The sequence below is a fragment of the Xiphophorus maculatus genome, chromosome 19, assembly GCF_002775205.1.
Source record: "Xiphophorus maculatus strain JP 163 A chromosome 19, X_maculatus-5.0-male, whole genome shotgun sequence".
Taxonomy (NCBI): domain Eukaryota; kingdom Metazoa; phylum Chordata; class Actinopteri; order Cyprinodontiformes; family Poeciliidae; genus Xiphophorus; species Xiphophorus maculatus.
In genome coordinates this window covers 9,043,327-9,056,212 of record NC_036461.1, presented here as the reverse complement: position 1 = coordinate 9,056,212, position 12,886 = coordinate 9,043,327, and positions in this window count along the sequence as shown.

Below are 12,886 nucleotides of genomic sequence, written 5' to 3'. Positions count from 1 at the left end.
AAGTATTTATTGAGTACAAACACCCCATTTCTGTCCTTTTACTTACTTTAATAATTTTGTCCACATAAATAAGTCACAATTAATAACGACTCTAAATAATGATTAATATGTTAAACATGAAAAATGTAAAATAGCTTCAGCCTTCAGATAGATTTACCTGAAAGGATAGTTTCTGTACATCCTCAGTTTCTTGAGGATCTGCAAAATCTTAGAAAAATAATCTACTTTTATTATCCGCCGAAAACAATGCATTTTTCCTAATTGTTCTGTCGACTTTTTGTGATAACTATTTAGTTTGCCTCTTATGCATTACCATGTTTCACTAATTTCTGTGTGACTTTCCTGAAAAGTTTTTTTTTCAATCTTTCTTATCTTTGAGGTACTCAGTCCTTTTTCTCATATTGTTTTTTTATTTGTATCACATGTAGTTTCAAAACCAAAGTGAGGAATCACTGAGGACATCCGACAAACCGAACCAGAACTTTGTCTGCTGTCTGACATAACAGCTGTGGTCTGATGGTCTCAGACTGTTTTACGGCTTTAAGATTTGGACAACTTGCAGTGGCTGATGGAACCTTGAATTCTGCTCTTTAAAAAAAAAAGGAGAATATCCAACCAGTGACAGCTTGATGCGGTTTGCATCCGTTTGTGCTGCAGGACACTGATCAAAAGCTCACCAGCAAATCCACTACAAAGACATGAGTGGCCTAGTCAAATCAAGACTGCAGAAATCTAATAAGTCCTGTGACCTGATTTTAAACAAGTCATTCATTACTTGACATTGCCAAAAAGGATGAAAAAGACTGCCAGTTATCGTACACACATAATAGTTGTTGTGAGCAACATGCATGGCCCAACCAGTCTTTCAGTTAAGAAGACAATTAATTGTTCTGGATATCTTACTTTCCTTAATAAATAATCTCTGCATTTCCTCATTATTGTTACTGATTTTAATTTTTAATGTTGAGCTTCCACATGTGAGGATATTAATAAAAACCCTGCTTTGTTTTAAGAAAAGGATATTACCAGGCAGTAGAAACATTTCAAGGGAGTAAAACTTATTGAACATCAGAAAAGTTCAGGTCCTCTTTAGAGACGCCTCTCCTTAAATGCTGAAGTAAAACTGAGGGACTCAACACTGATTTGATTATAAAAAAAAGAGTCAGAAGTTGTAATTTTTCTCACTGTCAGAAAAGTGGGCCAGGTTTTTCTTTACTCTTTTGTTTTAAATTCATAATCTCATATGTTGTTATCATAAAACACAGCACTGACTGGCTTTATTTTAAAAAATGAAGGGAAATAATCAGTCACTTTTACTTTGCAGGGTTATAAATACTTTGTTGCGTCCTTTTGCGTGTGTATGTGGTGTGAGCCCATCCAGACGGCGTGTCTGACTTTCAACATGTCTCTCCTCCTCATCTCGCTGAGGTCACCTCGTTGGTATCGCAAGCACAGCAGTCACATTGTGCTTCAATGCAGACAGATTGCTTATAATAACCGTTGGAGACCTTTCATTTTTCCCTGTCAGCGTTTCGCAGGATAATTTTGGCACCCTTTTAAGGATTCTGCTCCCATCCTAATAAGAGGATAAAAATAAACAAGCCATAGTTGTTGGGAGTACTATATTGGGATAGCATAATCCTATTTAACAAGTCGGAGTAAATCGGACCCCTGCCATGATGTGAGATGTGGCCATTTTCACCATTTCTAAAACAAGGAATGACTCAGAGCCAGGCTTTTAGAGCTCCAAGGCTGGCTAAAGGGATGAAACATCACTTCTGAAATTTCATTACCAAAGACCTGCGCAAAAAACTGCCAAGTCAATTCATGCTCCATACATTTATTTTTAGTTTTTTATTGACCGTTAAAGCAACAGATTGCATTATTGGTGTGTTTTAATTTACTTTATAGCTATCTAAAAATATGTTTCAAGATCTGCAGAAGGAAAGTGTATTGATTCCTCTAGAGAGCTGGAGATGTGCTGGAATTTTACTGTCAGTCAAGTCGATACCTTCTGTCATACAGCACTCTGAAAAAGTATTTGAGTTCTCACAGGTTTCTTTTGTTTTTGCCTTTTGCCAAACCTAAATGTTTTATATCAACAGACAAATTCAAACAACAAACAAGGACAACCTGACATGTACACTTTTGAAATGAATCCAGTGAGATTTGAGGCCTCTCACTGCCTAAACATGTGTGCTATTTAGGAATTTGGTTAATGGAACCTAATACTTTTTAACCTGTCATGGACTGACATTCCTCCACATTGATCCAAGAGAGTTAAAGCCAGTATCACAAAAGCTTGCAGTTTGCATGTTAGGTTTAGGGGTAAATTACTGTCCAAATAAGACCAGATTGATTTAGATTTAGCTTGTTTCCCTTAACAAATAAAATCATTTCAAAGTTATTTTTTATTTACTCTGGACGTCTTTGCCTGGTACTAACATTAGTCTAAGGATTTGAAACATCTAAGTGTGACAACAAAGCATCAGAATAAATCTGATAGACGAGGAAATACTTTCTCACAGCACTGTAGTCGATGTATTGCATCTTGACGACCAACCTTGCACACCTGCTCTGCCTGCTCCATGAACCTCTCATTTGTTCTGTTCTCTTTGATTTTTCATTAAAAGGAGAATGAAAATGTGTGTTTTTTTCCTGTATGAAAACCAGATACTCTGAAACATTAAGCAGAGTCAAGAGATTAGGTAAATTAATCAAGTGATGAAAGTTTGAGAAGAGAGTGGTACAAAAAGGTGATGTATGGAAACAGAATACAAAGCATTGTGGGGCGAGATAGAGAGGAGCTGGGTGAATTAATCACCAAAGGCTGAAGGACAGAGGTTGAAGGAGTAAACTAATGTAGGCTCTGCCATGAGTAAGATGGACATTTAAAAAACATTGGCATAGATCAATACACACAAGGCTATCACTGTGGATAAGATCTATCCATTACTGTCTTCAGAGTGGAAAGCATTTCATTCTGCTTTCCGATTAAAACAACTCGCTGCTCAATCAAATATATCTGTACCCTTTTAAAAAATGTTTTATGAAAATATCCAATAAAGCCTTCTTTATGGAGAGGAATTTTAAGTTTTATCCTCACAACATTATGATCTGCAAAAATGAAGTTCACTTAAGGCCATGGAGGAAGGAAAAAGCGAAAATATATGGCAACATTTGTGGAGCCCCTTTATTTATCCCTTCTTATACTCCCTTTATGTATCTACTATTTCTAATTTACCACCGTCCAGGAAAAGTGACACAAGAAGCCATAAATTCTCTTCTAATTCCAAATAATTCCGATTACATGGACGAGTAGTTTTCAATCAGAAAGATAATCTGGATGATAGATGGTGGGATAATTGGCTGTCTCTGCCACGTAAATATTGTGTCGTTCTATTAATCTTACCGAATGAAGTGTCAAGCTGTCACTCATTCGTCAAACTGAATTAGGAAATATAACGAATAAATAAATGCACGCGGGTGGCAGAGGAAACCTGTGTTTGTGGGTGTGTGTGTGTATTTTTTTTCCAGTGAGAGAGAAAGGCGGTTGAGAAGAGATGGAAACCAGCAGCCGCAGTGGTCCAGAGTAGAAGGAGGAGATGGGAATAAACCTGGGAGGGAGAGGAGTGGGCGGCCATTGTGTTTTATTCCAAGGGTCTCAACGGCAAAGATTTGGAAGTAAGAAACCTTTTCTGCATCATCATCTGCAACTTTAAAGCCGATGATAGAATAATGGATTTTAAAACACATGGTGCTCTGAAAAAGTACTTGGCCCCTTTTATGTCACACTTAAATGTCACATGTTATCAACCAGATTTCAGTTTTGGATAAAGTTAACCTGAATACAAAGGAAAAGCGGGTTTTGTTCATTAAGCTAAAAAGCTCACCAAACCAAACTGGCTTGCTTGGAAAAATTTCTCCCTTTTTAACATCATGAATGAAGCCTTTTTTTTCTTTTTTTTAAAGTATTGAGTCTTAAAAAGACAAATAGTCTTTAACATAATCATTGGGGAATTTTGGCTCACTCTCCTTTGGAGAAATGCTTTATTTTTGCCACTTTAGAAGGTTTGAAAATAAATATAGTATATGAATTGGACTTAAATACAGGCTTTAGCTAGGCCATTTCAAAACTACATTTGCTTTTTTTGAGTCAGTCAGAGATAACCTTGCTATTGTGCTTTAAAGGCTCGAGGTGTTGTATTGATGGCTGCATATTCTCCTGCAGAATGTTCTGGTGGAGAGTAAAAATCATGATTCCATCAACTATGGAAAGTCATCCAGGTGCTGAAGAAGTCAAAAACTTTTACATAACCACCACCTTGCTTGACTGTCAGTATGATGATCTACTTAAAAAAAACTGTGCCAGTTTTAGAACAGATGTAACACGACTCATGCCTTCCAAAAGGTTCAACTTTGATCCAAAAGGTTCAACTTTGATCTCATCATTTCGCAGAACATTTTCCCTAAAGTCTTGGGGATCATCAAGATTTTTAGTCAGGTAGTTTTTCCTGTCTACTTTTCATTGTTGGATTTTTAGAGCCTGGTGTTAATGGTGAGGCTTTAGATGTTGCTCTGGATAGTTTTTGACTTCCTGGTTGCATCATAAATGTGCTCTCCCAGTCTTTCCTGAGAAGGTTTATCATAGCTGTATGTTTTGTTACTGACTCTCACTAAACAGCTTTGTAACCCTTTCCAGACCAAGAGATGTCAATGACTGTGCTAATGCTTTTGAAATATTATTTTTTCAATCTTTCAGCCATCAAAGAGGTTCTGTTTGAATTATTACACTGACATGTAATAATCAGGTCCACAGTTTTTTTAAAACAATTTTGTTTAATCACAGTTAATTCATGATTTAACAAGGGGGCCAATTAGTTTTTCCCAGCGGCCCAGGTTCATTCATTATTTTTCCTTTAATGAATGAAATCATCTCTTGAAAACAGCATTTATCCAGGTTGTCCTTATCCTTTATTAAAATGTGTCTGATGAACTGAAACATTCACTCAGTGTGACAAAATAACACAGAAAGAGAACCAACCTGTAAGGGAGCAAACACTTATTCAACAACACAGATAAAAGTTTCCATAACCATTCGACTGGATTGTTTTCTTGCAAGAATGAACTACAGTATATTAGTCATGTTTTGGATCTGTATATGTTTCCACTGAGTCAATACCCATAGAAAAAGTGTAAGGTCATATTATACATATGTAATTTCACAGAAAAAAGTTTTAATATCTTGTAAAGTTCAACTTTTGAAGATAGAAGGATTGTGACTGACAATGGTGATAATTACTATAATTTTAAAACTATTATGTGTATTTGATAAAAACACTTAAGCAAAAAAAAAAACCAGACACATTAAAATTAGAAACAGTTTTTTATTTATATGTGTTTATTAGGCATGGCCAGTTAATTTGATAAAGATATATTTTTTAACTAGTTTTAAAACAATGTTTTGGCTAAGCATTTGCAAATAAAATAATTTGGATAATTCTAACTATCCTAAAACAAGAGAAGTTTGGCCTAATTTAACTTCAGACAGCAAGAATAAAATGTGTGTCTTTTCATTTTGTGTACTTAAATATCTGTTTTCAACTGTATAAGTGCCACTTACGAAAAATATCATATGTTTTTTTTTTTTTCTTGTTGTACCCTTTTCATATATGGATAACGACTTAAATGAGCTGGCTGTGTGCTTGGAAAGCAGAATCTTTATCTGCTGCTTAAGAACTACATTATCTTGATGAAAGTGATACAATAATTGTCAATGTGTTTCACAAAAAGTAATATTCCCAGACAGTTGAATCAGTTTTTAGTCTTGTGAATGAGAGGAAACTGTATTTGTGTCAATAATTGTAGGGTCAAAAGGACCAGCACCTATGACAAACAAAACAAAAAAATAATTCTGGAAAAAAAAAATCCTTATATGGGTCAATAAAGTACTCTTGAATCTTGAAGAAAATAATTAAAAATAAAAGAGAAAGAAAATAAATAAATTATGAAAGTAAAAGAACAAAGTAACATGAACTACAAGTGTCTGCTCTATCCATAGACATTCAAGTAACAAATGTAATTGCTAATTGTGTTGATAGAATTGCATGATTGCCTCTGCGGAACATATTCGTGGAGTTTTGAAACCATAACACTTTTGAATCTCGGTCAAATTTGATATCAGTCTATACTTAATGTCAACAATATTAGGAAACAAATGTTCTTGTCTTTTTTAATCTTAAAATGCTTATATGATAGCACTCACCTCACACACACAAAAAAATAAGCCCTTGTTTATGTTGTGTTGCACATTTTTTTATCATACTTTGAACCTTTGCACCAGAGGTAGAATGGAGTTTAGGAATTTGCCCTAGGACATGTCAAACAGAAAGCTGGGGACTGAATCCCTGACCTTCTGATTGCCAGATGAATGCTCTTGTTCCTGAAGTACTTAATTTTTTAATAAAGAAATGTATAAAAAAAGGGAAACCAAATGGGACTTTGATCAATGTAATTAATGTGAAGAGGCATCATTTTAAGAGGTGATAAATATCTTATCTACTCTTAAACCTTTGGGACAGAGGGATAAAAAAAAAAATCCAGCAATGACATCCTTTTAATTTAATTTGTGAAGATCATAATTAACGACCTGCAGGCTGCAGAAGACCCCATTTCAGACTGTGGACAGAAAGGACCTCAGCTGTAGGAATAAAAAAAGAAACTTTTCATTAAATTCCATGTTAAATCTGAAATATCAGTAATTTCACAGAAAAGGTCAAGTCTAATAGAGTTTATCTGTGATTTTTAATATGGCTGCTGAAAGAGCGTACCTGGCATGACGCGGGCCACTAATTGTGGCTGGTTAATTAATGAAACCATCAGGTGTTTGCAAAAGCAAACAAAGAGCCAAGCTCTCCTAAATCATCAGTGCCCTTCGACGTGGTTATTACCAAGCGGCAGGTGAACCCCGGCCTTGACGCATGACAGATTAGATCTTCCCACAGGATGGGCCGTCCATTTATCTGCCTGATAAACTCAGAGCCTCTCTCTATTTTCAATCATCAGAGAGGAAATGAGATCAACAATCTAATGACGCCAACAACCCTCACACACACGACTGTATTAAACAACACTCCTGATCTAGGGTACCTCTGGTTATGAGCAGAGAAAAAAGCTCCTTTTGTGATCTGTGAGGAAGCGATTATTTACAATACATCAGATAACAGGGAGCTTTTTTTTATTTGAAGCAGGAAACTCATTCTGTCTGTCTCCATTCTGCGCACTCCAGTGTGTCGCTGTTAAATCACATCACAGGTTTCAAGCTCTTCCGCAGAGGTACGGGCCCGTTATTCCGCCAGCCTCCTGTTATTCCGTCAAAAATTTACAGGTGCAGGGCTTGTGTGATCCCCCTGTGGGTCACCCCCTCCCTTGCTGTCCCTGACACGCATAGCAAGCAACCTGGCCCTCGTAAAACTGACATCTTCACTAAACTATGCTAACAAGGCCGCAGTGATTTGTATATGCACCACCTGCTGGTATGTGGAATGGTGGTCTGGCTGGTGGGGCTCACTGGTGGGATCTAAGGACGGCGAATTTAAAGCACCGGTACTCCAAATGTTCACACACGCATAAACAAACCATATATGCATCAGCAAAAGCCCATAGATGAGAGTTTGTGGAGTGTAATGTGTTAGAAAGGCAACCTGAGGTCCAGTGAGCTGCTCCCTGATTCCTGCCAGTGCTGGGATTTATAGACTTCAGCCTGAATGGTTGGTGCAGGTGCAGAGCAGAGACAACTACTCTGCTCTGCTGATGCAATATATTACAGAGCAACAAACATCAGCCAGCGTGTCAACAAAAACAGTCGCCATTATTTAAGGGTGTTATTTTTAAAGGTGGGGAGCCTGAACGGCCGAATGGTTGAAGAAGAAGACTGTGGGCGAATGGGAATTCCATATTATTTATGAAAACTCTTGTGTGAAGATGAAGCAGGTACTAAATTATGTTTTCAATATATAGATGTTTAAGGACTTTAGATTTTTCAGTGGAAATTAAATTTTTTTTAAAAAAAGCTTTGACTTGATTTGAGTGACATTGCTTATACTCTGCAAGGTGAGAATTATTAATCAAAGGAAAAGTCCCATTGTGACCATTGATAAGCAGACCAACTCCTCGGTACTTCACTGAAACATGTCTTTTTTGCACTATGGTGGATATTTAGTAGGCACTCAGCTAATACAGTCAATCTGATTTTGAGTGACTGCAGGGAGACTTAGCTTAGGACTTTTGAATAAAAAATGCACCAAGAAATTGTCAAATGTTCAGTGTGATCCACCTTAAATCTGCAGTGTGTAACTTAATAAAAGTATATATTTTAAAATATTTATTAAAACTGACACTGTGTTGTGACAATATGATGAGACAGACTGTAAAAAAAAAAAGAGCTCCTTTGCCTTCTCCCAGTGCTGCCAGTGCTATCTATAAACAACGATTCATAGCCAGGAGGTGGGTCTTACTGCTGTCAATTACAACCTCTGAGGCACTGCTCATTCTCCCTTCCCCTATCCTATCTCCTTGTTGCGAATGCTCAGACTAGTTAACAGCCATCAACGATGGCTGTAATAGTGAATTGTTTCTCTGTCATTAGGCACTTTTAGCAGTGAGTACATGAGATTGATTGACAGCGCTAAAACCCTCCTGCTAGGCTGCAATAGCAGATCAGGGAGGTGGTAGAGGAGATCAATATTTTCACAGAATATCTGTCTCATGTTTTAACAAATATGTAAAAAACGTATTATTTATAAAAGTTCCATCCTGCAGCTTTAAATGATTGGTTAATAAGACCAGCAACATGCCGTTCTTGTTTTGCATCCACTCCTCTGTATAAGCACACTCCTCACAACTCCTCCTCTTTGCTCCAGGTCAGCTGGCAGTGAGTCAGTAGAAGTGCACACAAGAGCGCCTGATCTCCTTATGAGTGGGGCTGTCAGCAGCACCCTGAGTGGGCTGTGTGGAACTCCTGTCGGACAGTGTCAAATTTCCACTGTCCAAACTGGGACCCTCTTGTCCTGCTCATAGCTGCAACTCAATGGGGCCTTTGATAGGCCACCAGGGGCCTTTCATCACGCACCTTGGCACAGAGCACGTGGAGACCAGGGGGGTGAGTGCCACGCAACACCTGGCAGGTATGCAAACCCATGTGCCCAAGACAAAACAAAAGCTACTCTGTTTTATTTATTTATTGGAAATTAATTTCCTCTCCCTCATCTTTTCACACTCGTAACAGCCCAAACAGGAAGCAACAGGATGAGCAGGGGCAGCGCGCGGTCATTACAAATCATAAGATGCAGGGTCGCATGCATACTTATTGAAAACACAGGGCCCTCTTAATAAATTGGGGTATTATTGAACATCCTATTCATATCAGAAATTTAATTTCAAGTATTTAGATATCGTCACCTTTCTAAAACAATGGCCCTTATTTTAGAAAGGTGACGATATCTAAACACCTGAAATTGAATCACTGATATGAATGCTAATGGTGATGATTACGGTTTACAGCTCATGAAATCTCAAGCTGTATGGATTCTGTGCCTCTCTGCTTCTCTTCCAGACTCGCTGACTTTGATTTTCCAAATGAAATCCAAAATTTATTGTAATCTAAAAAAAAAAGGACTTAAAACCACTGAAAAACAGCAGACTCATTTTTCTCTTTTGGTCAGTTGAGAAGATTCTGATGTTCTCTTAGGTTCTCTCTAAGTGGCTATAACCACAAAGAATAGTCCATATCTCTGTGGTTTTTCTACTTCTCCCTCCAATAAATTCTTCTAACAGCTCAACCCTCTGAAGGCTGAGGATATCCCAGTTGTTTGTTTACTTTTTTTAACCACAACTTTTCTTTTTACTCAGTTTTCCATTTGTTGGATACAGCACTCTGTGGACATCTATCGTCTTTAGTAATGATATTTTTTATTGCTTACCCTCCTTTTGTCAAATTAGCAATCTTTCTCATGGTGGTGCAGGCCATGCCAAACAAATTGAGCATTAAAAATCTTTAATGCTCAATTATTGGTTTTATGTAATATTTTAGTAATCATCAAAATGAACAACTAAACTCTTGAAATGTATCACTCATTGTGTAATGAATCAATAATATACTTACATTTTTAAGTTGAATGACTGACATAAATTTACTTTACAGTCTGAAAAAATGGGAGTTTAAATCAATATTTGAAATAACAGCTTTGGATTTTGACTGCAACACTAGGTGCAAATGAGATGATTGCATCTGTCTCAGTCTTTATCTTACTTGGCCCTCTTCAGTTCCCATACACCTGCTCTGGGCACCCCACCTCACCTGTACCCTTCCACTTCTTCTCCTCTGCCCTGTCCCTTGGATCATCCTCTTCCTCCCTTATCTGTAGTTCAAAGTGTGTTGACTGAATTATCTCCGGCCGGTCAGAGAGAAAGGAAACAACTGTCGACGTCTCTCAGTGAGCCGTGGAGAAACTCGTCCCTGACAGCTGGTTGGTTAACTGCTCTTTACCATCTGATCCTGAGGCGAAGGGATGAGAACACCGACATCTCTACATGAACAAATGGGCTCAGTGTTTCCTCTGCAACAGACCGGTGTCATGAGATAGTGGATGCTCATAGCCAGAGCGGAAGTCGAGGTTTCAGGTTTGAGTGGCCACAGAGAGCGGTTGAGCGAGGTGTTGAGAGGAGATGCATGTTGGCCAGGTACACAGGAGGACAGAGGGAGGATTTAACTCCTGCATAGCAGCACAACAAGATGGATTCGAAGCACCTGCATTGACCGATCAAAGGAATCCCCTGCCATATTGTTCCCATAATCACATCTACTCGAGAGACTTTAAATTCAAACATCAGCATAAACGTTTTACCACCAAATGACCCAGCCCTTAACTGCAGCATGGCCTGCTGGATTCAGTTGATTTAAAGAAGCCCAAGTCGACCACTTCCACTCAGATGTCCCCCATGGCCCCCTCGTCTGTCTTGGCGCTCTGGCACACAAGGTCATCCCTTAGCCAGTCATGACACTCCAATTAAGGCGACTGATAGACACAGCTAATTGGCTGGATTTATAACCTTCTTTTATTATGCTTTATGAGGAAGGCAAGTGGAGGGCATTACCATTTATAGGCCCCGAGCTCAATGCTGGATCACTGTCATCCGCGACTGTCCGGCCCTGAACACTGCAGCAGAGGAGCTCTGGCTGGGACTGTTCAGTGTCCCTTTACCCTTTCCAGGTTTTACTTAAATTTACAAAATAAAAATCACCCATATATACAAAAATGTAGAGAAAACTTTAGGATTAGCTTATGTGGAATAATAAAAAAAATCAGGGTACAAGAACAGGAGACTCCACAGGGCAGCTAGAAAGGGAAAAGCCAGGCATGGCTCCTGTAATGAGTGTGTGGTTATTGATTGTATTGTCAGGGCAGCTGACCAGGGTCCCGTGTGCTATGGGCCCAAGTCCATCTGTGGACAATGCAGTCAGTTACACCTCACTGCTCCGTCTAATAAAGAACAGGCAGATTGATGTCACCAGTATGGTTGAACTCTACCTAACACTCATCCGCACCACACACACAGGCATTCACACACATGAAGGCACGTGTGTGCAGCAGCACAGCTATGAAGCATGGACATCAATTTTATCTCCTCACCTAGAAAAGAAATGAAAGAACTATGATTTGAGTTGATAAAATATTATATATTACACAGGGTGTTAAATTGTCATGGGCAGTATCAGATAATGCCTCAAGATTCTAACAATTTGTATATATAGTTTTAGTTTGGAAAATGGAATGAAATGGCAAATCCAAAAACATTTTCAGAATAAATGTCATGAGCAAAATGCCCTACATTTTTTCTATAGATTTACAGAGAAATCTGCTGATAACCAGAGGCGACCAACTTTAGGTTTGATCGGCCCTGTCTGGTGACCGGTCAGCTGGAAACTCATAAAGCTAAAATTTTTACAGTGAGCAGGGGCAGCTCTAGAAAAATATCTACAGGGTAGGAACAGGGGGGCAACGATTTTGTTTTTATTCTTCCTTGATTAAAGACAAAGTTAACAGAAAATATATACGAGTGTTAAAACTGAAATGACGGAGTTAAAAATTTCAACCAGTTTGAAATGTTTAGAACTCTTCTTCCACAAAACTACACACTTACTGACAAAATAGTGCTTAAATACAGATTTTTATTTTTGGGGGCTAATTTCTGCCCTCATAATTTGTTTTAATGAGAGGGATGTAAATAATGGTCCCAGAAAACTACCCTAGTCACTGGAAAAGGTTCCCATATTCAAAACACAAGTAAAGTTAGCCAATTTTAATATAATTAAGACATTTCATAAAGATTGAAAAGGATACATAGAGTTGAAGGAATGTAAGAAACCTGTACTTTATATAAAATGTGTGCATCTCAATAAGGTTGAGAAATATGGCTATGGAAAGAAAACAGATTAGAAATCAGTCACAAAACTGTGATGGGTGCATGTGAAATATTTAGGTTTTGGAATGACCTAAAAAAAGTGTCTAAATGTAGTTTTTTATTGTTTACATTTCATGTGCAGAATTTTGTGTTTATTCAACTGAATATTGCAACTCAAATTGCTTGAACTATAAAAGATACATGCATTTTGCACATACAAAACCCACCATCAGAGAGCAGAACAATAAAATCTGCAGTGTTTCTATTACTTTGTGAGTGAAGAGCTCTGGGAATAGACTGGCTTTTGAGCCTGCCAGCACTTTAGAAACACTCCACCAAAAACAGCTGGCATTCTTAGCTGTGCATTGAGTCAGAATCTCTACATAAATTATGGAAAATAATAATATAAACTCGGTGTTCTGCT